The sequence below is a fragment of the Ambystoma mexicanum genome, chromosome 7p, assembly GCF_040938575.1.
Source record: "Ambystoma mexicanum isolate Mex_15411 chromosome 7p, UKY_AmexF1_1, whole genome shotgun sequence".
Classification (NCBI taxonomy): Eukaryota; Metazoa; Chordata; class Amphibia; order Caudata; family Ambystomatidae; genus Ambystoma; species Ambystoma mexicanum.
Genome location: NC_090939.1, coordinates 67,099,041 through 67,124,760, shown reverse-complemented (window position 1 = coordinate 67,124,760; position 25,720 = coordinate 67,099,041). Strand labels below are relative to the sequence as shown.

The following is a 25,720-nucleotide window of genomic DNA, read 5'->3' as shown; positions in this document are numbered from 1 at the left end:
GCGCCACGATGGCCAGAGCCCTTATGAAGGGCGCTCGAAAAGCCAAGGATGCCGTCGGGATCCTAACGGCCGCAGGGGATGGGGGAGCGGGATACCTAGGCTTTAAGTGAGCCGGGGCCGAGCCCTTGCAGGCTCCGAAATTTCGTTTTGAGGCGGGGCCCTGCCGGGGCTTAGTCTAATCTGGCCGCCCCGTTCCACTAGATGTCGAGGATTTTTTTTTCTAAAGCCTTGAAACTCTTGCTTGTGTGGGAGAGCTTCAGGCTTCAGAAAAAAAATGCCTTTCATCCGCAACTGCGAAGCATCCCTTCAAGCAAGAGATGCCCAAGGGCCGGTGCCACCACTATGGAGAGAAACATGAGGCCGCTGGAAGCAGAGGCCTTGTTTTCTAAATCCTGAAGCTCCCGCGCATTCGTAGAGTTTCAGTCTTTAGGAAAAAGGCCACCGCTTCCAGCAGCCTCACCCTTTCAGCCTTAATGGTGACGCTGCCCCTCCCCAACAGGCGCGGGGCAGTGCCACCATTAAGGCTGAAAAAGCGAGGTGCTGTCCCCTGCCAGGCAGACCAATAGAAAATAAATGCAGAGATCAGCACCCTCTCCCCAGTGACATTAACATCAGTAAATGCCCACACAGTGCTGCTGAGTGGGCATTTCCAGATTTCCTTGCCTGCTTAGGCCCCACCCTGTCTACGCGTCTGAGAGGGCGCCCCCATGCCATGAATCGATGTCGGCACCCCTGGATGCAGAGCAAGGCAGTGCCCAGACGCCTGGCACTGAAATTCCTGTGCGCCCATATCCGAGAAGCACCCTGGATGCCCAGTGCGACAGGGCCTGCTGGCACATGAAGACCACAGCGGCCCATGGAGACGGACCCTGCCCATTTTCAACCTTTGCGCTGTTCAGGCGCCCACACCTGAAAGGCAGTGTAATTAGGCGAGCTGCTCCATGCACTTGTATCCATGTTAAAGTGCAAAGGTTGGGTTGCATCAGGTTATGTGAGTGGCTGAGACAGCGCCCATAAATGCTTTGTAGGTCTGTTCCTTTTTGTGACGGGGGGGTGGGGGTACAGATTGGCAAGAATCATTGTAGGCTGGTAGCTGAGATTTAGCAGGGCGTCCACCAGCGCTAGAAAAGAATGCAGCTTCAATACACCGAGCCTGTCGGGTGGATGCTGTGAATGAAAGAAATGGCACTCGTTTCCGGAGTGCAGCACTCTCTGTGTGTGTCTGTCTCTCGCTGTCTGTATCTATCCCTCCCTCTATCTCTCCGTCTCTGTCCCTCTGTGTATGTCCCTCTACCCATCTCGCTCTCTCTCTATCTCTCCCTCTGTCTCTCCGTCTCCCTCTGTCTCTTTGTATGTCCCTATCTCTCTCTCTGTCTCTCTGTGTATCTCTCTCTGTCCCTGTCTCTGTGCATTTCTCTCTCTCTCTCTCTCTTGCTCTCTGCACAAACAACCTCTCTCTGTCTCTGTTTGTCTCTCCCCCTCTGTCCGTCTCTCTCCCCGCTGGGTCTCTCCCGTCTCTCTACCTTTCTCTCCCTCTCTCTCTCCCTCACTCCCTCTCCCTCACGCTCTTGGACCCTGGCTCTTTTGCTCTCTGCACAATCACCCTCTCAGACATCCTCTAGCTCCTACACGTTAGTTGCCCTCAGAGCCACCCACGTGTACAGCATGACACGTGACCTATTTTTTAAGGCAAACATTATATCGAGCCAATAGCAATAGACCCAGTAAATGCTTCATGCACCTCTGTGAATGCACGACTTTATTGTTTGTATTCCTACTAATGTGTCTTCAAATGCTCACCTGCTGACATGTGTTACCATCAATTACTGGGTGTGTAAGGCCAACGTATTAACTGCACGCAACAATAAACTATGCCCATTAATGTGAAATGCAATAAACATCCACACACGCCAAAACGATTGGCTTTGTCAATGCTTGTTGATGAGTGTTGTACCAAATAAAATGAACAGAGCTCAGTGTACATGATTGAATGACCATCACAGACATGTACAAACATACAATTCGGTGGCTATTGTTATACCCCCCATAGGCTTTTTGGTTTTAAACAAATGATGATTATATATAATATGTCATTTATAAGGCGCCTATACACAAGTGTTTCAAGGCGCGACGAGGCAAGGGGGGGGGGACAAAGGGAAGAGAGAGACAACGATCTTACTAGGTCAGGGGTCACTCAGATCGCGCAAGTGCAGGGGAGAAGTGCAGGGGGAAAGGGGAGGGGCAGCGCAGTACATCGGGTAACAGAAAAGAAATATAAGATGGTAAATGAGGACAATAAATAAAAGTGCAGCCGGCTGGTGGCAAGTGCAAGGGTAAGTGCAGGCATCAGGTGTGAAGTGCTAGGAGGGGCTGTATGGATACAGAAACAGTCCCCGAGTGCAAGGGTTGCCAGCGGGGCAGTGCAGATGTGCAACTGGTGGGGAGGGGACTTGGGCCCGAGATCATAAGGAAGCCAGGTAACCAGTGCAGTTTCAGATTCAGCCAGGAGATCAGCAGGGGAGAGGAGGAGAGGAAGCAGAAGCAAGGCAAATCACCAGGAAATCACATTGGTGCTATTTGTTCCCCTTCTCTTCTCATATGTGATGTATTTATACAATGAGGGTGATCTACTCACTGATTGGGTGGTTTATATACCGAGTAAGAGTAATTAATGTACGAACCCCAGCGAAATGAATGTAATATATGTATACTGGATGCAAACAATACCATCTGGGCCTCTGCCGACTAGTGCCAGGCCTCATGATGTATTGTTTGGGTCACTGGCATAAAGAACAGACAAGTGGGATGCTGGTGGGTCAAACAAGTGTCCTTGTTGTCGGCTCAGAATTGAAACGGAGGAGCATTTTTTCTAGAGCGTGTCCTTTATATTTGTATGTTAGAAGTATCTACCTGCAAGGTTTTTACTTGCACAAAACAACCACTACTCGTGACGCGGTGATCCTCTGCAGAGGATCCAAGGAGGAGGCAAATGTATTTGCTGTAGCTCCATTTTTGTACAGGTCTAAGCTGAAAAGAGCTGCACTGTTGAAAGCCTTGGCCATAGCAATGCCACCTGTGATCTCAATAGGTGTGGTGCGGCCGGATGAGCCTTGGATCATGCATGTTGGAACCAGGAAACAGTCATGTGATTCCTTTGGCCCATTTCCGGTTTTAAGCTGGCATGTACTTGTTCAATTAAGGTGACCTGGTCAAGGGAAGTCTGTGTCATGGCATGTCAAGCAGGGCCATCTCCACCTACCTGTCGTGTAAGGCTGCACGCGCCGAAGGTGTATAGCACACCTCTTCGGTTGGAGCTATAATGCGAGGGTTAGCGCTGTCCTTAACTGTTGCTATATTTGCCAAATGTTATCTGTGCATTAGGATAGAAATCCTCTCTGTTCCGTTCCATTTGTATTATGATAATTGTATTGCTATATTGGTGGGATTTTAAACATTATGGAACGTTTCAAATATAATTTTCTCTGATTTGTTAAATGTGTGTTGTTACCTTGTGCACTATTATTGTGTTCAGCCGAAATCAAAGTATTTTGTCCCCATCCCCCCAGGGCTGGACTGGGAACCAAAAGTGGCCCTGGACATTTTTTTCAAAGTGGCCCCATAAGAAAATGTTGAATAAAGTTAGTCAAAATGAGTGCATTCAAAGCAGGTTTTAAACATATATGGGGTAAAAAGATATCTTTTAAATAAGTTCATGATCAAACAAAGATTATCTTCAATGATAGAGGGACAAACCACGAGTGCAATATCAGTCTGAATAACTTAAATCTTGCCCAGGTTCACTTCAGTTGCCCTCCAATACTCACACCTCTTTGCTTCCCTCCTGGCTTTACTTCTTCCCCTGCCTGCCACCCTCCTTCATCCCATGCATCTGCCCTGCAACCCATAACTCCCGCCCTAAAGCACATTCATGCACTGCATGTGCATGTACTGTTATAAAGGCACGATAATTGCATTCCTGGAATAATCATTCCAAATTGGGGGCAGCATCGGTGAATTTTCAATGCCTACTCCCAAAGATACATGTACCACTGCATGAAGGAAAGTAAGAAATGCAGTGATTACAAAATCAGACTGCCTGTCAATCCCTCGCCTTCCCAGAATTCAACCACATCTCACTACCCTTTAAGCCAACTCACTGGCTGCTGCCAATGGAACATTGACAGGGGAATGATTGAAAGGGTGGGCGGGCAGGCGACAGCTCATTCTTAAAGCAGTCCTTAAGAGTCTGGTTTCAGACCACAACTTTGAAGCTGCACCAGAACAGCCTCATTAGATTGTGTAAAGAAGTTAAATGCCCCCACGCACGCTCCCCCGCCCCACCCCACACATTCTCTGAAGTTAACCCTGTTCCCAAAATATGAAGTGTTACACCCCACACCCTACCCTAGAAAGAAGGACTGAGTACACCAGACCCCCGTGATGCCCTAAACTCACATGCACCATTGAGGGCTTCAAACGTAAAGAAGGCAAAAGAAAGTAAGAAGCAGATTTCTCAGAGCTCTGAGGATTTCTGATTTCTGGAAATGCAGTTTCAGAAGAATGATATTTGTGGTCTACAGTGTTGTGCATGCTATTCAAGTGTTTTAGGCCTTTCTTACAGTGTTTCTTCCAGTTTAGGGGCAGTCAGTATAGCATTATTTTGATAATTTCTTGTTTGTAGATCTTGCAAAGCTGCCGGTTTGCCGCCAGCATGTGATTTTCAAGCTGGCGGTAATGCCTGCTGTGGAATCCACCTAGATTTACCACCTGGTGGAAGCAGGCGTCATTCCCTAGAAATCGATTGTAAATGTGGCCTGCAATTGGGATTTGTAGAAGGCAAGTATAGTGGTCCTACACTGTTTTATCGAAATTACTCAATTCAATGCGACAGAATTACTTTTCCCATATCCCTTTACCTACCCCACGACCACTCCTAGCCCCTCATATCCCGCCATAACTCCTAGCCCATCAAAAATAGGTATATTTATTTATTGGGTTTTGATAATGTGTCTATACACAATGGGCCCGATTCGTGGAATTTTTTGCACGGTTCAAAGTGACTTTGCACTGCTGAAAAGTGACTTTGCACTGCTGACACAAACAATGATTCATGGAACTGTGCCAAGTGTATTCTTGCAGTGCAAAGTCTGCGCAAAGTCAATTTGTACTGCAAAAATGACTATGCACTGACAGTGCACGGACTTTGCACTGCAAAAATACACGTTTGCACAGTTCGATGAATCAGGGATTTTGTCGCCAGTACAAAATCACTTTTCAGCAGTGTAGTAAATTTTCAGCAGTGCAAAAAATTCCACGAATCAGGCCCAATGTGTTTACATTTACTTCCGCAAGAAGTAATTCTGTTGAAGTGAATTCCAACGGTAGACCTTTACACTTTTCCAAAGCAGAGTGGAAAACACTCACCATACCTTGCAGTACCATTTTTTATTTGCTTAAAATTCTCTTGTTTAGTCTCCAGGTTTGCTCCGACTGCCCCCCCCCCAGCTCTTCCTGCTCTATGTCAGCGGACCTCTCTGTGGTTCTGTCCCACTTCGTTAGGTTATACGTCATACACAACCTACGGGGGTGAATTTCGAATCCCCTGGAGCGCAAAACGTGGTGGCAAAACAGGTGTAAAGTGGTACACCTGTTTCATCACCACTTTTCCCACTCCAAGTGGCAAAACAACCAACATCTCTTAGGCGTGGGCTCACAAAACGGGGTGACCCTGTCTGCTAGCCCCGGAAATGTTATACCTGCATTCATATGCATACAGTGCTAGGCAACTGAAATCGTGATGTGGGGTTAGTACTTGCATGCCAGGGGAGAGGAGACCGCTCATTCTCAAAGCAGTCCTTAAGTGTGTGGTTCCAGACTTAAAGGAGAGAGTTAACTGATTGTAACATTGAAGCTGCAAACAAATAGTCTCATTAGAATGCACACAGAAGTTAGATGCCCCCCACACAAATACGTTTGCCCCTCCCTCATCTCTGAAGTTAGCCCCTCTCCCAACATTTAAAGGAGTCGCCCCTCCCCCTCCCCCAGCCGCAATGTAGGTTGTGTTTCGCCCCTGCTTAGGAACATTTGTAACTGCATTTCACACGCATACGTTTGCACTTCCTTCCAGTATGACCCTGGATCTGCCACTTCACAGTGCAAACAACGAACACTGCACGCAAGTGTGTACGTGCACACTTCGGGCTTCCCCTTCATGCAATGTACACATTTCAGATACATGACCCCTTTGGTGTCTGCCGGGGGTCAAGGCCAGCCCTCCACCAGGCTCCCAGGAGCAGATGAGTGCCGGATGGGTGAGCTGTGGCCGGGTGGGGCCCCGCGCCCCGGTGAAGCTGGTGGATACTGCCCAGGGACACAAGATTAACCAGGCAGTTGGCTGGCAGCCTGGCATCCCTTCCCTTTGCTCGTGGTCCCATTACAGGTCCTAGGAGCCCTCACAACATCCTCAAAGCGCCCTCTCACTTTTTTCAATTTCAAAATGTAAACAGTGGATGACAGAACGACTCACAGAGGGGAGTGAGGGACACATGGGGCCCATTCCAGGAAGCGATGGGCGTCATGTTCATTCCAGGGAGTGAGAGCGGCAGGGCGCTCATTCCAGGGTGTGAGAGGGACGTGGAGCTCTTTCCTGGGAGTGAGAGAGACGTGCAGCATTTCATGGAGAGATGTTGCGCTTGGCACGCAGGATGGGGGTGATCTTACTCTGCTTCCGGACTTCCCTGTATGCGCCCAGTTAGTTGGAGCTGCTTTTAGGCACTCTCGGGTTTGCCTGAGGATAAAAGAGGCTCAGATGGATCAGCATATCGCCCAGGATCACACCATGCAGGGCAATAATAGATGCTGGGATTAGGGCTCCCAATTGTGTCCCTCCCCAGCCCCCACGCACGCGCATCTCTTCCCCGGGGTCAACCCCGTTCCACCTTATGGCAAGGAGTCCCAAATGCCCTCCATTCTACCGCCCCCAACGGCAACAGACCGGGGAATCCCCACTCGCTTAGACTCACCTACCTGGCGGTTTCCGGCACCCCACTGTGCGTGGTCCTCTGGGGCAGTCCTCGGTTTGGTGATCCCCTTAAATTGAGGGGTACTTCGGCCAGCAGAATCCTGCAGACCCCGTATGGTCACAGGGGGCTGCCATCCTGCCTGACACGGCGACCCCCACTTCTATTTAGATATCTTTTTGTGCCAGTAAACGTGCTGAGTTCAGAGCCGGAGACTGTATAGCCAGTGTAATGCCAAGTCACTCACTGCTTGTTGCTTGACGATCTGTTTCACTTTATTCCACAGCCCTTCGGTTAATTTAGCAAACTCGGATCACAGTCAGCCTAGTTGGGCAGATTAACAAAAGTGACTATTTCCTATGATCCGTGTGGACAGGCGGGTTGAGCTGTGTCACTTGAGTGATTGTGCGGCCTGTCACAGCCTATACCGAAGTTGGCACTGGGCGAGAATCAATGCCTTCATCAGAAGCAGCTCTGGGCCACTCTGATGCATCACACGCAAACAGGCCTCTAATTACATTTAGGGGATACATATCATACACGTACAATCTGTCATAGATATCGGGCAGTGTTGGAAGCCATCACGCGGGATAAGCATAATTCCCCCAGCGGCCCTGGGCCTTGACATGTTCAATACGTTCAATACGTGCGCGCGGGGTGCTGCGAGCAGCTGCGAGCAGCGTTATACGGCTGATTGAGTTATGACAGCTCCAAAGGCAACAGGGGAGCCGCCTATGCAAGGGTCAGTTAAGGGGTACAGACACACCGGTGCAATTGTGCTTTGGCCTCTCATTGGCTCTACCACAGGGGGCGCGGGCCGCCTGAGCGACGTTAAGAAAGATAATTAACATCCATTTTAAGAAGCGCTGCATGCCGCATCCATTGCGGTTCCAAGAGCTGCCTGTAACAATGTTATGTTCATATATTTAGTGGTAAAACTAGTTTAAAACAAAAGTTAATACTCTTTATTGCATACATACTTTACGGTTTAAAAAAGTTTACAAACCTACCTTACTGCAGTATATGCCTCTGCCACACACCCTGGCTCATTGCCACTGCCAGACAGTGGCCGTACGATCATCTGCACACCCGGCCGCACAAAATGAAAGCGGGTGGCTCCACTACGGCCCTAATGCGTCCCACTGCGCCCACCCACAGCACTCATTAGTGTTAACAAATTTCATTGGCTGATAAAACAGCCAATGAAATTAAGCTTTTCTATTGTTACTATGCAGATTCGGGCCTGGCCTGTGTGCTTTAAGACTGTTGTTTTCACTCATTTCATCAGGTGCAGTGATGGCGCAGTGATGAGGACCCCGGCCTTTAACCTGGGGACTGCAGTTCGAGTCCTGGGGACGGATCCATGATTTATAATATGATTGATGTTTCTTACTTATACACATCCATCACTATGGCCTCGAAAATATGAGGGGACAGCGTCCACCTAATGATTTATGTATGCTTCTGCCAAAGACCGAAGCAAGAAGAGAGGCCCTATGCCCCGAGGCCCACCGGGGGAAGTCCTGGTGTCCCGGTCGGCCAGTCCAGCACTGATCCCCCCTACTTTTCTTATCCCACGGGGTATCGTGGTCAAGTCCAGTACAGCAGAGTGCGGTGGCCACGTCCTCCCTCTGCTGTCTGCTGCTGCGGAGTTGCTGCTCTCGCCCGCGGTGCTCTGCAGGGTGTAATAATAACGACTGCTTGGGAAGAGGTGAGAACCGCACAGAGCTCCCAGTCCAATGCTCCCTTCTCACCACCATTATCAACGCACATTAACTCCTTAAGTCAACATTCCGAACACCCGTGCAGCCCTAGGGTCCAATGCATGCAGGCCTTGATGTGTGGGCATTCCGAGACTATAACACAAGCCTCAGTGCCACCTTGCCAGCCCCACCTGGGCAGCATATTTGCTGAACAGTCCTCTTGATTGAGGTGTCTTGAGGCTGAGACTTGCGAATCAGTTGAAGGACCTGCCGCAGGCACCACTCACCTTGCCTCCACACACAGAAAGGCTTAAGGGGTCAGCCATTTCTACACTCAAGCTGGCGCCCACATTACCAGCATTAAAATAAAAGTCACCAACCGGAGTGAAAACATGTTTGAGTCCTGAACGTCGGATACTGTGAATGCCGGGAAAGAAGATTGCAATGGGTGTGGTTGGGTGGGTCAGTAGATGGGCATCTAATTAGCAAATGGTATGGCCAATCGGTCAGTGGGTTGATTGGTAGATAACAGTGGGACATCCACAGGTTGCGTGACAGGATGCCATCTGTGAGGGTGAAAAAGCCTTAGATTTTATTCTGAGCCATAAACTGACAGCAGGTCATTCAGCCTCGAAAGCGAGCTCTGCTAATCAGACCTGCTTTCATAAATACTCCATGCCACAAAGCATAGTGTGTCATGTACCTGGCTGTTTCTATCAGACAGCCCCCAGCAGCTACCCTGTAATGGCAGCAGGGCAGGTTCAAAGGACATGTCCATTCCTGGCCTCTGCGGCTAGAAGCCAGAGTTCCAAAAGGCAGTGGTGGTGTATTCACTGCAAGCACCCGCAGTGGTGGCGTATTCACTGCAAGCACCCGCCGTGGTGGCGTATTCACTGCAAGCACCCGCAGTGGTGGCGTATTCACTGCAAGCACCCGCAGTGGTGGCGTATTCACTGCAAGCACCCGCAGTGGTGGCGTATTCACTGCAAGCACCCGCAGTGGTGGCGTATTCACTGCAAGCACCCGCCGTGGTGGCGTATTCACTGCAAGCACCCGCAGTGGTGGCGTATTCACTGCAAGCACCCGCCGTGGTGGCGTATTCACTGCAAGCACCCGCAGTGGTGGCGTATTCACTGCAAGCACCCGCAGTGGTGGCGTATTCACTGCAAGCACCCGCCGTGGTGGCGTATTCACTGCAAGCACCCGAAGTGGTGGCGTATTCACTGCAAGCACCTGCAGTGGTGGCGTATTCACTGCAAGCACCCGCAGTGGTGGCTTATTCACTGCAAGCACCCGCAGTGGTGGTGTATTCACTGCAAGCACCCGCAGTGGTGGCGTATTCACTGCAAGCACCCGCCGTGGTGGCGTATTCACTGCAAGCACCCGAAGTGGTGGCGTATTCACTGCAAGCACCTGCAGTGGTGGCGTATTCACTGCAAGCACCCGCAGTGGTGGCTTATTCACTGCAAGCACCCGCAGTGGTGGCGTATTCACTGCAAGCACCCGCCGTGGTGGCGTATTCACTGCAAGCACCCGCCGTGGTGGCGTATTCACTGCAAGCACCCGCCGTGGTGGCGTATTCACTGCAAGCACCCGCCGTGGTGACGTATTCACTGCAAGCACCCGCCGTGGTGGCGTATTCACTGCAAGCACCCGCAGTGGTGGCGTATTCACTGCAAGCACCCGCCGTGGTGGCGTATTCACTGCAAGCACCTGCAGTGGTGGCGTATTCACTGCAAGCACCCGCCGTGGTGACGTATTCACTGCAAGCACCCGCCGTGGTGGCGTATTCACTGCAAGCACCCGCAGTGGTGGCGTATTCACTGCAAGCACCCGCCGTGGTGGCGTATTCACTGCAAGCACCCGAAGTGGTGGCGTATTCACTGCAAGCACCTGCAGTGGTGGCGTATTCACTGCAAGCACCTGCACTGGTGGCTTATTCACTGCAAGCACCCGCCGTGGTGGCGTATTCACTGCAAGCACCCGCAGTGGTGGCGTATTCACTGCAAGCACCCGCCGTGGTGGCGTATTCACTGCAAGCACCCGAAGTGGTGGCGTATTCACTGCAAGCACCTGCAGTGGTGGCGTATTCACTGCAAGCACCCGCAGTGGTGGCTTATTCACTGCAAGCACCCGCAGTGGTGGCGTATTCACTGCAAGCACCTGCAGTGGTGGCGTATTCACTGCAAGCACCCGCCGTGGTGGCGTATTCACTGCAAGCACCCGAAGTGGTGGCGTATTCACTGCAAGCACCCGCAGTGGTGGCGTATTCACTGCAAGCACCCGCAGTGGTGGCTTATTCACTGCAAGCACCCGCAGTGGTGGCGTATTCACTGCAAGCACCCGCAGTGGTGGCGTATTCACTGCAAGCACCCGCCGTGGTGGCGTATTCACTGCAAGCACCCGAAGTGTTGGCGTATTCACTGCAAGCACCTGCAGTGGTGGCGTATTCACTGCAAGCACCCGCAGTGGTGGCTTATTCACTGCAAGCACCCGCAGTGGTGGCGTATTCACTGCAAGCACCCGCAGTGGTGGCGTATTCACTGCAAGCACATCCTACTTAAATATAATCATTGCTTTAATTTGTATCTATTACTGCATATGGCTTATAGAAACCTTACACTTAATCACAAGTTTTAAAATCGCGTGAAACTGTTTGGTTAAACAAGTTAAAAACATTGCTTATGATTCAACAATAGTTCATACAAAATGCATAAGAAACAGTACCATGAAAAGACAACAGTCAGAATATAATCCAACCACTCTTTGAAATGAAGTAAATTAAGAAGAAATAGGTCCAGACTAAAACTGCTGACTTGCACACTCACAAAGCCTTATATACACACACACTGTCTTGGAAGCCTTTGTGATTCCATGTGTCCCAGGCAACACAATTACATGTTCCGATACTGGCCAAATAGATAGCGACAAGATAAACAAATGAACACTTGAAATACTGCACCTGCAAAACCGGTTTACCCTAACAGTTAACTGTAACATATTCATGAATGTACACTTTTATAACAGTGTTTGAAATGCAAGGATTTTAGGAATTAATAATATGTATTAAATCACATATACATAACAGAAGTCTATCCTTTCCTTTAAAAAAAGATATGTATTGGCCTGCCCCTAGTCAGCTTAGTGGCTGTGGATTAATACATGTAAACCATGTCTGATCCAACATGGTGGCTGCTAGGATCACACAATTATAAAGCTACAAGCATTTGAATGTAATTGTCCATTTGGTGAGGTGGCTCATTCATGGCTGGGTGTGTATTAGCAGTCTGGTGTTTGTGTACCCAGAAATATGTAGGACCCTACCAAGGAAGCTACTCTTGATTTCCCTGAAGAGGGTCAACACTTTCATGTAGGAAGCAGGGACCCTCCCCGGGTGGTCACCTAGGAACTGGTGCTTCAAAGACAGTCCCAAAATGACAACATTACTAAGGCTCCCTCTCACCAGGGTGCTGATTACTAGAGTCCTTTTTGAAGTAGGCAGGCAGAAGGAGAGGTGGAGTTAGAACTGCCCGCAGAGGAGTTCCACCCTCATGGATTTTGTCAGGGCTGCCCAAACCTCCTGCAGACAAAACGCGAGTTGCCATTAGCAGGTAAAAGATACTTGTTATATCAAGCAGGGCTGGACTCTTTAGAACAGGCTTGCTGGGGATGTAGCCACTGTAGCGTTTTAACTGTATAAGGAGAGGGCCTAGTTGGTTCATGTTTGGACTTCAACACAAGAAGGATTCCCCTGGAACTCTGTTCAGGATACAGTTAATTCAGAAGTCCTCTGCCAAAGAGGAGAAGAAAGAAGGATCCAAGCAAAAGGAAAGCCAGCACGAGGTAGGAAGCCCACCAGGGAATATGCCAGAGCCAGTCCTACTCCTCTGGTGGGGTGAGGGAATTGGTAGGGGCCCAGTCCCTCAGCTCTCTAAATGTGCCTACAGTAGAATGACAAGTACCGCTTTCAACCACCCAATACCACACACCCTCAATGCTGGCCAGAGTTCTTTCTTGCAGAACTACTAGGACCAACATGCACCGCCGTGCAGAGTCCGGCGTACTGCTAGAGAGAACCAGAGACTTGCCTACAGCTTTTGATGTTCCAACGCCTGTTCAATACAATAAGTCCTACTCACTGCAGCTTCAATTGAGCGGCACACTGACCCGAGATACAGCCAAGAAAATAAGGACTGTTGAATTTTCCACGCACCAAAAGGGAGTGGGCATAAGAAGGGCTTATTCGGCCGTACACCACAATTGCACAACCCCTGGGGAAAAGGCAGTATTGGCCCCAGCAGTAAAGTGGATCATGGACCCGATGTGTGGCAGGGGGTGAAGGTTACAGTCACAGGTATACAAGACCGTGGGAGCCACAGAGAGTGACGGGGTACGGGGGAGGACTGAAGGTGTGACTGTGGACCGAGAGACCTGGAGGAGGACGGAAGGTGGAGCGGAGTACTAAAGAACTTGTGGTGAATTGGTATAGGAGTGCAGGTGAGGTAGTGTGTGTGTGACAGAGTGGTACCCAGTGGAGGGAGTGATGCTGCAAATTGGAGAGTGTATGTCAGAGTGAGTGGTAATGGAGTGCTGTGTGGGAAAATGGGAGAGGAAGAGAGAGGGTGAGAGTAGGGGGTGAACGTGGGACTAGAGAGAGAGTGAAGGGAGGGGTGGATGCTAGAGAGAGGTGAACGTATCGGGAGAGTGGGTGTGAAAGGTAGAGCGAAGGGGGAGATAGGAGTGGTTCAAGGGAAAGAATGGACGGTGGAGAAGGTAGTTGGTGGAGAAGGGACATGATGGCAACAGGTGGGAGGAGAGAAGGACAGAGAGGAACGTGAGAGAGTAGGAGGAAAAGAGACAAGATTGGGAGTAGGAGGCAGAAGGGCGGAGAAGAGTAAGGGGACATAAGATCAGGGAGAGGAGTGAGAGGGCGAGAGTGAAACAATGGAGTGGGGGCCCTTAGTAAGTCCCACAGGGGCTAAGATAGCTAAGGCCTTAGCCTTTTGGCCGCCCATAGTATGAATGAGTGAAGTAGAAGGAACCTCCAACTCTGACGCAGGACTACAATACCCCAGAGGGCCAGAAGCATGCGCGTGCACGCAAACAGTTAAAAGTGGCCAGCGCACCTGCTCAGGTGCTTGTGGTTAGAGCACCAGAGTGAGTGATTACATATGTTTTGTTCAATTGGGTCAATATTCTCAATATTTCCATACATTCAATAAGTATTCAATCCAAACAAAAAGATTATTTAAATTTTCATAAAAAATGAAGAATTTATTCTTCGGACATAGGCGTTCTTTTTGTTGTCTAATGCATTTCGGTCCGTTGGACCATCTTCAGGGACCAATTTCTTTAAGACATAACCAAACGCAATTTTTAAGTGCTTGGGGATACTTCTAACATATCACATGGGGGTGTGTAACGTATGCCTTTTAGATATGTTAAGCAAACTTAGAGAGCGCATATACACCCTAAGGCATCTTGGCGCTAGATAGCAGCATAGGACGTTCTGACAGAGGTGAGAATTTATTTAAATAGAGTCATTTTCAGTAGACGTCGGAACAAGAAGTTATAAGTAGTGCTGCGTAGAGCAAAAGGAAGGTCATTCCAGGCTTTCACAGCAGCTACGGAGAAGGCCCGTCCTCCAGTTCGAGCAAGCCGGTAACGGGGTACGGCTACCGCTAAGAGCTTAAGGCTCGATTAGGTACATAGCACGAGAACTTAGTTTGCAGATATTCTGCACCAGTGCCGTAGAAAGCTTGGTGTACCATGCACATAGACTTGGAAGAGATCCTGTCTGCCACCGGAAGCCAGTGCAATTTCCTAAGTAAAGGAGACATATGTGTTCGAAGGGGAGGGTGAAGGATTGCTCTGGCTGCCGCACTCTACAGTAGCTGAAGTCGCTTAATCAGATAGCGGGGCTGGGCCAGGTAAAGGGAATTGCAGTAGTCCAGGACGCTTAAAACTAAAGCGGCAACCACTGGCGCCTGGCAGGCTGGCGAGACAAAAGGAAGAACCTTACGGAGAATGCAGAGCTTGAAATGGCCAGATTTACATATCGCTGCCACCTGCACATCCATTGAAAGGGATGCAGAAAAATGTACCCCCAGGTTTCTGACCGATATAACAGGGGTGGGGAGAGGGCCCAATAAAGAGGGCCAGAACTCAGTGGTCCAGAACAGGTGGGGGGATGTGGTACCCGCAACCAAAACCTCAGTCTTACTGTAGTTCAGCTTTAACCAGTTACTTCCCATCCAGGATACCAAGTCCTCAAGGCATCTCCTGAGACGGCTAGCTGTTTCAATCTGAGTGAGGTCAAGGCAGACAAGAATTTGGGTATCCTCCGCATAGGAATAATAACGGAACCCGTACGATTGAATAAGACGCAGGAGGGGTCTGATATAGACGTTGAACAGTATAGGGGAGAGTGCAGAGCCCTGTGGAACTTCACAGAATAAAAGAACTGCATCAGAACGGAAGGGGGGCAGGGAAACGGATTGAGCTCTATTGGCCAAAAAGGCCTTAAACCAATTTATAACTTGACCTGAACCGTATCAATTGCAGCCGAGAGATCTAACAAAAGGACTGCTCCGATACCGCCCTGATCTACCAGGCGCTGCAGGTCATCAAGTATTGAATTAAGTACAGATTCAGTCCCTCTTCCGGGTCGAAACCCGGACTGAAAAGGATCAAAATAACTGGAGGTTTCCAGAAATGTAGATAGGAGGCAGTTACCTACCTGCCTGTGTTTCCTATTACTCCTATATATTCTACATGTCTTTGTGTTCTCTGGTGCTGCTGGGGTATCCTGGGATCTATGCTCTAGATCTCTGTTAATTTTAGGTGCCCTGAAAATGAAAGCATACATTTTTGTGGTTTGATACACTTCTCTTAGCATATATATTCCATGGTGCTTTCTCTTGACCATACCTTGTGGTACCAAGGTGTGTCCCAACATCAGTTGTCAGTTCCTGTTGTCCTGCTGTATCTGGTAAACAAAGACTAGTGAATCTAAGGGTCCAAGTATACCACATCTCTATCATAGTTTTATCTGTAACAGTGTAAGTCTTTACACTGCTCTCCCTGCTTTTCTCAGTGCTTACCTTGGTACATCAAGTGTTGAAGCATTTGGATGTCAGGATCCGGCTAGGATAGATCTCTCCTCCAGAGGCTCAGTTTAATTGCAAAAAGGATTGCAAAACTGGCTCTGGCGTGCGCAATGATGTAATCGTGTTGATGACGTCATTGCATGCCGGCCACCATTTTGTGTGTGTATCTTGTGGTACTCGCTCGTGCTGGTAAGTCTGGGCATGGTGTACTGACAATGAATGTGTGATTTACCGAAATATACAATAAGTTGACCTAATTTAGAACCCGTAAGTCTCCACTGCAAATAATACATAAATCGATGTAAATATGAGGATCTCGCAAACCTTTGTCTCTTTTTACATGGTGGAGTGTTAAATACCCAATCTCAGTAATGATGGTGATTGCTTACAATAAGATCAGTACATTTCCTGATTTAACATTTCATACATGGTTCCTATCATTAGAGAACATTTTTGGCATTGCTCTTCATCTATATAATCATATATATATAGTTACAACTGCGGTACAGCTTCATGCATAATGTCAAAGAGTATTTGGTAGTTAATGGAATGCATTTAGCCCAATGCATATAATGCTAGTTGTGCTAGTATTCTCCAGTTTTTCCATTTGAGCATGGCAGTGGTTAAGACTCTTTATTCTACTCCAATACACATGTTAACACTTGGTTGAAAAAAAAAGTAAACAACCGTGAACAAAATTCAATAGCAGAACGTGATTTACATGTACCATGCAAAGTTGGGTTCAATTACATTGTTGGTAAGGGTTGAAGCATAGATAATTCACACGTTAGTAAGGTAATGTCATGGTGTAGCATTGAATGTTCCTTTACTATGATCACAGCTCTTCCTTTAGAGGAAACATGCAAATTTACACTCTTGGTTCATTCCTCCTGGATGTAAGGAATTCAATCTTTCTATCCAGAAGGTTTCCCTAGATCAAGTCATTTTTGAGATACTGCATCCTGCCAGGGAGGCATGGTATCACAAGTATGACACTGACACAAAAGCTACACGTGTTAAAACCTTTATTAGATTCCTGGGGTTTGGAAGAACGTCTACGTTGCCCTATAGCTATGATGGGAGTAGTCTCTACCATCAAATAAAAAAGAAAACACAATCCGGGTCAGTCTATGTCAAATGAAAATGGCCTATACTAACAAAACCTAATGTCTGCCCTTACTCTTATACAAAATGTGTGTAAATAGGAATGTGTACGCAAAGAAAAGTCAAACTTATAACATAAAGGATCAATGTGTGCGAGTCAGCTCTCCTCCTCACGTTGGACAGCACGGAGTAAGGCAGCCCCTGTAAACAGGATAACACATTCTGGCTCAAGTTAGCAAAATAAAGGCAGTTCAAAACATGGGTTGAGGCCCGCTTGGCCTTCCACGTTAAAGTCACTTATTCCAGCTTTCCAAAAGTTCTTTCACAGTTCACCAAAAGTTCCCGTAGGTCTTCCTCTGTCAGGCTCGGAACTCTCAAAGCAACAATTGTTCACATAGGACACCCTCAGTCGGCTCGGACTTTTCAATCAAAAAGTACCTGATTCAAGGTAGATCTCCCTCAGCCGGGCTCGGATCTCGCAATCACACCATTTGCAGTGGTTCCCTTCCCCAGGCTTCATTCACATTCTTTAGGGGTTCCCTTCCCCTAACTTATTTAATGTTTCCAGTCTCCCCCAGCGGGGCTCAGACCATTGACGGTTGTCGTAGACTTTCGAATGTGCAATGCTTTTACCATAGACCTCCGGAGGACCACTTCGACTTTCACTTCAGCTTTCCCCTCAATGTTATTTGTCGCAATGTCTCTTGGTATTGGTAGTTTCTACACCTCAAACAGAAAAGTTCAAAGAAGTCTTCCTCTTCAAGCAATCATCTTTTTAATCTCCCCTTTCGTCAGGGTTAATCTTGACCATTGCGCATTTCAGAGTTCCTTCACTTTTTTGCTTTATAACAAGACATCAAAACATTTTGCAGAGACTTTCGAGTGTGCTATTTCCTTTTGACGGACCACAGTGCTACTCTGTATCAATAGCTTCACAATTATCTGTGACTTACAAATTCATTACTGGTTTACTTTCTTTCGCGTCTCATCCGCATGTGCACAACCTTCAATCGTGCTATACACTGTTTTGCCTTCCATCTTTTCTTGACACAAACCGGCCATTCATTTCTTTTGCTAACTCACCGGTTGTGTACCTTCCTTTCTTGTCTTTGCAGCTTTGATGCAAAAGTCAAAGTTAATACCACAGGTTTGACCTCGCCTCCCGACCTCTAGTCGTTCGCCCAGGCGGGTCGCTGGCATCCTTGTAACACAATGCAGGCTTCTTCTTATCTGGCATTTGGCTTTCTCCGCATCTCCTTTACGGGCTCCCAGAGGCAACTATCTGCTGCAGGGAACTTCAGGGATTTCCTACCCCTCGCTCTAGTCCCTCGATTAGTCGTCCTGCTCCAGTGGGTTTGCTTTTGCCCCGGAATATCTGCTCCTTCTCGTATCTCACTTTGCTCAGAGTGTGTCTCTATGTTCCGCCTTTTATCCATGTGGGGGGAGCTAATGGGTCATAAATGTATGTGATTAAGGTCAAGTGCCAGACTTTGCCTGACCTGATTAACGGGACATGTCCAATGAGATATGTAAGGGTTAGGCGCTTTACTCTCAGTCGCCCTCCACGGCCTAGTGTTTCTGTAGCAACAGGTAGGGGGGAGTTGGGACATTGGAGAATCCTAAACAATAGGATGGGGTATAGGAATGGGAAAGGGGAGGGGAAATACCGCATCTCACCATCGGTTGCCTCACCCCCAGTCCGCAAAAATCCCCCACCCAGGTGATCCTCCTGCACTTGTCCACTCCCAGGGTCTGGATCCATAGGTGATGGCTGTGCCCTGGCCACCCGAGAGAGAGTTCCCCGGGGACTAGCAAGTGGGACACCCTTTGGTTTCTCACATACTCTTCACCTATGCGATGTAGCCTCATCTGTTTCACAGGGAAACTGGGAAAGGAAATAAATGTTGCCCTGTTCTTGACCTTTTCAGTGTTGCAAAGCGAAACAGTAGGGTTGCACATCTAAGAACCATCGCATGACTCGAGGGATAGAGTCCTTTCGTTGACTTATCTATACCAAAGGTGAGTGGTCAATGATGAGTGTGCATTTACTCCCTAGAAGGTAGTATCTAAGATGAATAATTGCCCATTTGATGGCAAGGGCTTCAAGTTCCAAAACAGAGTAGTTCTTCTCTCGGGGGAAGAGTTTACAATTAGTGAATAGGATGCGGGTGTTCTAAGCCATTGTGTATCTGAGATAATACTGCTCCTAACCCTGTGATGGAGGCATTGGTCTGTAATGCGAATTCCTTTGAGAAATCTACTACTTTTAATATGGGATTCTGGCATAAGGTTTGTCTCAGGTTATTGTAACAAGCATCATCTTCAGCAGTCCAACACATTTTCTGGTGTTCTGCATTTCTTAATGTATCTCTCAGTCTGGCTGTTCAATCTGTAAAATATGGGATACACCTACGATAATAACCAATCATGCCCTAAGATCTCTCTTGGCCTTGGGTGTGGTAGCATCTAGGACAGCTTTCACTTTTTCTTGCTAGGGCTGTACACTGCAATTCCCTACAAAGAAGCCTTGGTATTTCACTGCTGACTGAGCTAGCTTACATTTTGTGGATTTGGCAGTCAAGCCGGCCTCTCGGAGAGTTCTCATCATAGGAGAAAGATGGAAAAGATGACATGCCCAAGTTTTACTATAAAGGACTATGTTGTTAATATAGGCCCAAGAAAAATCGGAATAATGCTTTAATGTCCTGTCCATGAGTCATTGGAAAGTCACTGGGGCCCCATTTAATCCAAAAGGAAGGACTTTGAATTGGAATAGCTCTATTGGTGTTGAGAAAGCAGTTTTTCCTTTTCAGGTCCATGCACAGCGACTTTCCAATATTCTTTGGTTAAATCTAGGGTTCACAAGAATGTGGCATTTCCCAGTTTATCTATCAAATCATTGATGCATGGCATAGGATAGGCATCGAAGGCGGGGATGGCCTTGGCCTGCATAAAGTCTATCCAAAGCCTCCAAGAATGATCAGGTTTAGTCACCAACACAACAGGGGAGGACCGTGGGCTTGACGAGGGCTCGATGACATTTGCCTTTAACATGTTTTTAACCTTGTCAATTACTACCTGTTTTCATGCTTCTGGAAGTCTATATAGCTTCAAATGGACGTCTTTCCCCTTTTGGGGTTCTGATATAGTGGTAAGTACTGTGTACTCTCCATGGTTTCTCATAAAATACATTGGGGGAAAGCAGTAAGGAGGTCATTAAGTTCCTTTTGCTTCTCTTTAGGTAGTTCTTGGGGAATACGTTTTAAGTTGTCAATCTCCTCGTGTACCAAACAGGATAATATAGAGGAGGTAGTGGCGGAAGGATTTTCTTTCCACTCTTTCAAGAGATTTACGTGGTAGATGTGGGTCTTTCGCCTTCTACTGGGTTGGGATATTTTATAGGTACAGGTTCCAATTTGCTCTAGTACCTCCTACGGCCCGTGCCACTTTGAAACAAGTTTATTTTCAGAGATATGTAAAAGGATGAACACTTTCTGATCTACTGAAAATGACCTAAGAATTATGTTCTTATCATAGGTATGTTTTTGTTTGACTTCAGCTTTCTCCATATGAGATGGATTAGATTTCAGACGAGTTTCATATGCTCGCAATCTGGTAGCTGTTTGTGAGAGTGTTATTGGTGCCTCTTCTCTTTCTTCCCAGGTCTCCTGGAGCATGTCTAAGACATCTAATCGTTCTCTACGTATAATAACTCGAAAGGGGAGAAACCAGTGGATGCCTGAGGGGTCTTTCTCAGTACAAAGAGAGCCCAAGGGATCATACGATCCCAGTCCTTCCCATCCTCATCTACTAACATTCTCAGAATCATTTTGAGGGTCCGTCCATTTGGGGTGGTAAACGGAAGTTCTTAAGGTGCTAATGTGTAGTAATTCCTTAACTTCACCCATGAGCTTACTCAGGAAATTGGATCCCTGATCCGTGAGAATTTCCTGTGGAAGACCAACCTTAGAAAAGAATGGTAGCAGGTGTTTTAAAATGTGCTGGGTTGCGTTGTTCCACATGGGGAAGGCTTCTGGGTACCGGCTAGCGTAATCAACTATTACAAGCGGTCCAATAATATCCATCCAGATTCTAGCGAAAGGAACTTCTATTATCGGTAGTGGGTTTAGAGGGGCAGGTAGGGAAATATGTGAGCTTTTTTTTTGTCATATCTCACATGTCTGAAAGAAGTTCTTTATGTCAGCATGGATACCCGGCCAATAGAATTTCCCACTGATTTGAGATTGGGTTTTAGAGTGTCCCAACTGTCCCCCTGTCAAGTGAGAGTGTGCAATCTCTAGCACAATCTTACAATGGGTTTTGGGTATTACTTAGACCTTCCCTGGAGGTTTCCCTTCTATACAGTAATCCCTGTTTCAGGAAGAAAAAGGGACTTCCCTTTTCTTGTCCTTCTTTCTCAGGAATCACTTGCAAGTAAGCCTCTGCAAGCACTGGAATATTCAGCTTGGCAAAAAACTTCTTAGGTATCATATACGGAATATTGCTGAAAAAATGTAAGAGCCTAGGCAGGACCATCATTTTAAGCATCGCCCCCCGTCCCATCATTGCCAACGGCAACTTCTCCCAAAACTTCATGCTTATACAGATTTTTCCCACAGCCACCTCGGTGTTATGCAAATGTTCCTCCTCTACCGTATGATACACATCTATTCCGAGGTAGCGTAAGGAACCAACCGCCCATGGTATCGGCAACACTGGCAACCGCTCCGGAAGGGTTCCTCTGTAGCTACCCAATGGGAATATGCTCGATTTTTGGGGGTTCACCGCTATGCCAGACAGTTCCGCATACCTTTCCATTACCTCCAGAGTATACTGAAGATTTTCCTCCGGATATTTCAAATATAATAGCAAATCGTCAGCATACAGGGATATTAGGTGTTTCTCACCCCCCACCTCAATGCCTATCATGTCATATTGTTGCCGAAGGTACACTGCCAGGGGCTCCAGGGCCAGAATATATAACATCGGGGACCAGGGGCACCCTTGTCTGGTGCCTCTGCTAAGTTGCCACCTCTCGGATATCACCACTCCTGTACGAACCCTAGCTAGCGGCTCACTGTACAGCAACTTCGCCCATCTAATGTAGCCCGGCCCCATCCCGTATTCCCTCAGGGCCTCCAGCAACCACGACCACCTGACTGAATCGAAAGCTTTGACTGCATCTAAAGACACAACCACCATTTCACCCTCGCTCTTGCTCCCCCATTCGACCACCCGGTGGAGTCGCCTATGGTTGTGGGTTATATTCCTGTTGGGGACATAACCTGTTTGGTCCGGATGTATCAATTTACTAATAACTCTCCGCAATCTATTAGCCAGGACCGCCATCAATATCTTGCCGTCCTGATTCAGCATTGACAAGGGCCTGTAGGAGCCACAGCTATGCCCTGGTTTGTTGGGCTTAGGGAGCGGTATTATGATCGCTTCTCTAAGCGATTCCGGCAACCGGCCCACGATTCATTAAGCATTTCTAGCATTGGGGGGGGGGGGGGGGAGTACCTCCTCTCTATATGGTTTATAAAATTTGCTAGGAAGTCCGTCCGCTCCCGGGGTCTTACTGGTGGGCAGCTGCCTCACCACCTCATCCAATTCCTCCAAAGTAATCGGTGCATCCAGCTCTTCTCTTTCTTCGGCACTAATCTTAGGTAATCCAATATCTCTTAAAGTTTCCCTTATCTCCTCTTGGCTGCCCCCCCCTTTGTCCTCATATAGTGCCCTGTATTAATCCAAGAATGCCTCATTGACTCCTTCTTGGGTGTCCGCTACCTCTCCATCCTCTCTGGTTATCGTCATAATCGGGGGCCTAGGGATTTCACTCTTGTATAGCCATGCCAAGAGGCGGCCCGTTTTATCCCCACCTGCATGTTGCCTCTCAACATACTTCTTATAGTTAAGGTTGCAGAGCCTTTCCCAAAGCTCCGCACACCACTGCTGTAGTTTAAGTACTAGCTCCGCATCCCCCCTCCACTATTGAGTTCTCTTTCCAGTTCATCCTCAGCTCCCCCTAACTCCGCCAGGACCCCACCCTGGAGGCTTTTGATTTAGCGATGGCAGCACCCCGCAACACCACCTTAAAGGCTTCCCATAGCGTGCCCGCCGAGTCCACACTGCCAGTGTTCTCCTTGAAATAATGTATAATCTCGTCTCTGATATCCTCTCTGAAGACCGGATCCTTGAGGGCCTCAGCCCGGAGGCGCCACGTCGGTATCCGCGCCCTGGGGCGGCAGTACTGCCACCCCAGGACCAGAGGCGAGTGGTCCGACAGGACCCTCACTTTGTATTCTATTTGGGTGGTCTCTACCACCACATCTGGGGTGCCAAAAAAATAAAGTCTCATATGCAGTTGTTGCGGGGCTGAGTAATGCAAATACTGCTCCCCATTAGGATGTTTCAGTTTCCAAACATCTGCCAGCCCGAAGTCGTCGAGCAGCGTCTGCAACGCCGTGGCTGCTGGGGTGGGCCTATCAAGCTTATTGTCAGATCTGTCTACCCTGGGGTTCAGCACACAATTAATCCCTCCCCAAATAACCGCCCACCCACACACGTACCCAGGTTGGTACACAGAGTCCTAAAATATGCCGCCGTGTTTTGATTGGGGGCATACGTATTTACAATGCACACCTCTTTATTCTCCACCAGCGCCTTCAATAAAACCATCTTCCCCTCTGTATTCACCACCTCCTGTGTAAGTTGGAGCGAACGTGCGGTGCCACCCAGACCAACACTCCCCTAGCGTAGGCTGAATACGGAGAACCCACTACAATACCTCTCCACTTCTTCCCCACCAGCTCCAACTTTTGCCACGTCAGATGAGTCTCCTGCAACAGTGCAATATCAATCTTCTGTCTTTTCAAATACATCATGACCTTGTTCCTCTTTAAGTAACTATTGAGTCCCCTGACATTCCACGTTACGATCTTAAGATCCCCCATAGCTCATAAGTATCCTCCCCCCTTCCGTGCAGCCAATCCCACCTGTCCATGCGATACAGATACAACCCTCTAGCTCTTTCTTGTAGCCTCATGTACAAACTCGAACTCCCCATAACTATGTATACCCCAAACTCCCCACTTCCCTCCCCACCCTCCACCCATCCCTTCCCCAACACCACACTCCCCAACTGCTGAACAGCTCCATCCATGGAACTCAGGCACCCCCACATCTAGCCCTGCAAGCACCAACCAATGCCCAGAGCCAGTAGGGTGAAGTCGCCCTAATGGCCACTTACTTAAGGTTACTAAGTAGGGTAAAGAGATCCGCTCTGCAAGGCTCCCCTAAAAACAGCAATGGTCACAGTGCTCATAACATGTTGTTTAGCGGTCTGGCCTTCTCTGCCTAAGGCCGCTCAAATGACTATAATCAAGTCCCAGAGTCCTATTCCGCGCCATCTTGTAGCACCCTCCTCGTGCACTACTTATCTCCTCCATCTCCTCTCCCCGTCAGAACGTCAGGCTCCTGGGGGCATCCCTGCGCGTCGAGCCATCCCATGGTGTCCTCCGGAGTGTCAAAAAACAAAGTCCTGTGTTTATGAAAAACTTTCAATTTCGTCGGATACAGCAACATGTATTTATGGCCCGCCTCTCTCAATCTCCGCTTTACCGTTCCAAAGTTCATACGGCTACGCTGCACAATCAGGGTATAGTCCGGGTAGGCCGTTATGTTGGCCGCCCCTCGTTTAATCGTTCCACCCTTGCGGAAGTGTTCTAGTATCCTCTCCCGATCCCGGTAATTAAGGATTTTGGCAATTACTGGCCTAGGTGGGTTTCCCGGTGGCGGCTTCCTTGTCATAGCTCTATGCGCACGTTCCACCGCGAATCCCTGAGATAAAGCTCCGGGTATCTCCTGCAAAAGCATAGATTCGATGAACTCCATGGGATTGTGGCCCTCTGATCCTTCTGGCAGGCCCAGGATGCAAATGTTATTCCGTCGGGCTCGTCCTTCCGCCTCCTCCGCCCTGTTCTCCAAGTTGCCCACTCTCTGCACCAGGGCATGTAATTCGGCCTTATGGGAGGCACAATCCGCGGTGTTCGGGCTAACCTCTTTCTCGAGAGTCTCAGTGCACTCCGCCAGAGACCTGACGTCCTGTCGAAGTAAATTCACCTCTTCCTGCATCTCACCGACCTTAAGGTCCAATGCCGTTTTCAGCTCAGTAACGGCCAGTTCAAGTTTAGCCTCCCAGGCCGCCATCAGGTCCGCAATCGCAGCCAGGACCTCCTGGTTAGTGCCCGTCACAGGCATGGCGCCTGCAGGCGACTTATCCTTGCTCTTGGAATTTTCCGGACCAGGGGACGTCTTGGCGAAGTCGTCCAACGTGGGCTGCTTCGTTTTCGGTCTCACGGTTCTATTAGACATGATTCTGCAGCCGCTGGGCACGTTCCAGGGGGCCACTCTCGAGCCACGCCCAGGCGAGACCTGTCCGCTACCATGGGTCGTGCTCTCCCATGTAGCCGCATAAGCCCCACTCCGGCAGCTCCACGGAGTGGGGGGGCACGCACCGTCCACAAACTCTGTGAGCTTCTCACGTCGAGCTTTCCATGCACAGTGTCTCGCTACTTCGCTGCGTCGTAGTGCGGCCTCAGCCCTCTATCACATGCCCAAAGGCCTACGCCAGTAGTATGACATTCTAGAAATACAGGCCGATTTGTGTTAGTATCCCAACATAGGGGACCTGCGTTCCGCACTAGTTACAAATACGCACACAGTCTGCTCCTGTCGCCCGAACACCGTGCGGCCTGCTCCTTCCTTTGTTCCGGTCGTTGATCGG

At 48.6% G+C, this 25,720-nt stretch overlaps 1 protein-coding gene across 3 annotated transcripts in view; it reads right to left on the bottom strand.

The window, feature by feature from the left end:
- The window catches only part of LOC138525696 (uncharacterized), a 588,775-nt gene that overhangs the window by 533,468 nt on the left and 29,587 nt on the right, over positions 1 to 25,720 (bottom strand). The window contains exon 1 of one of the 3 annotated variants that reach the window (XM_069635789.1): positions 8,030 to 8,138. The exons of the other annotated variants lie outside the window; for them this stretch is intronic. The gene's annotated coding sequence lies outside the window, so the exon portion shown is untranslated. Of the gene's footprint in view, positions 1 to 8,029; positions 8,139 to 25,720 lie in introns of those variants that run through there. 3 annotated transcript variants of the gene reach the window in all.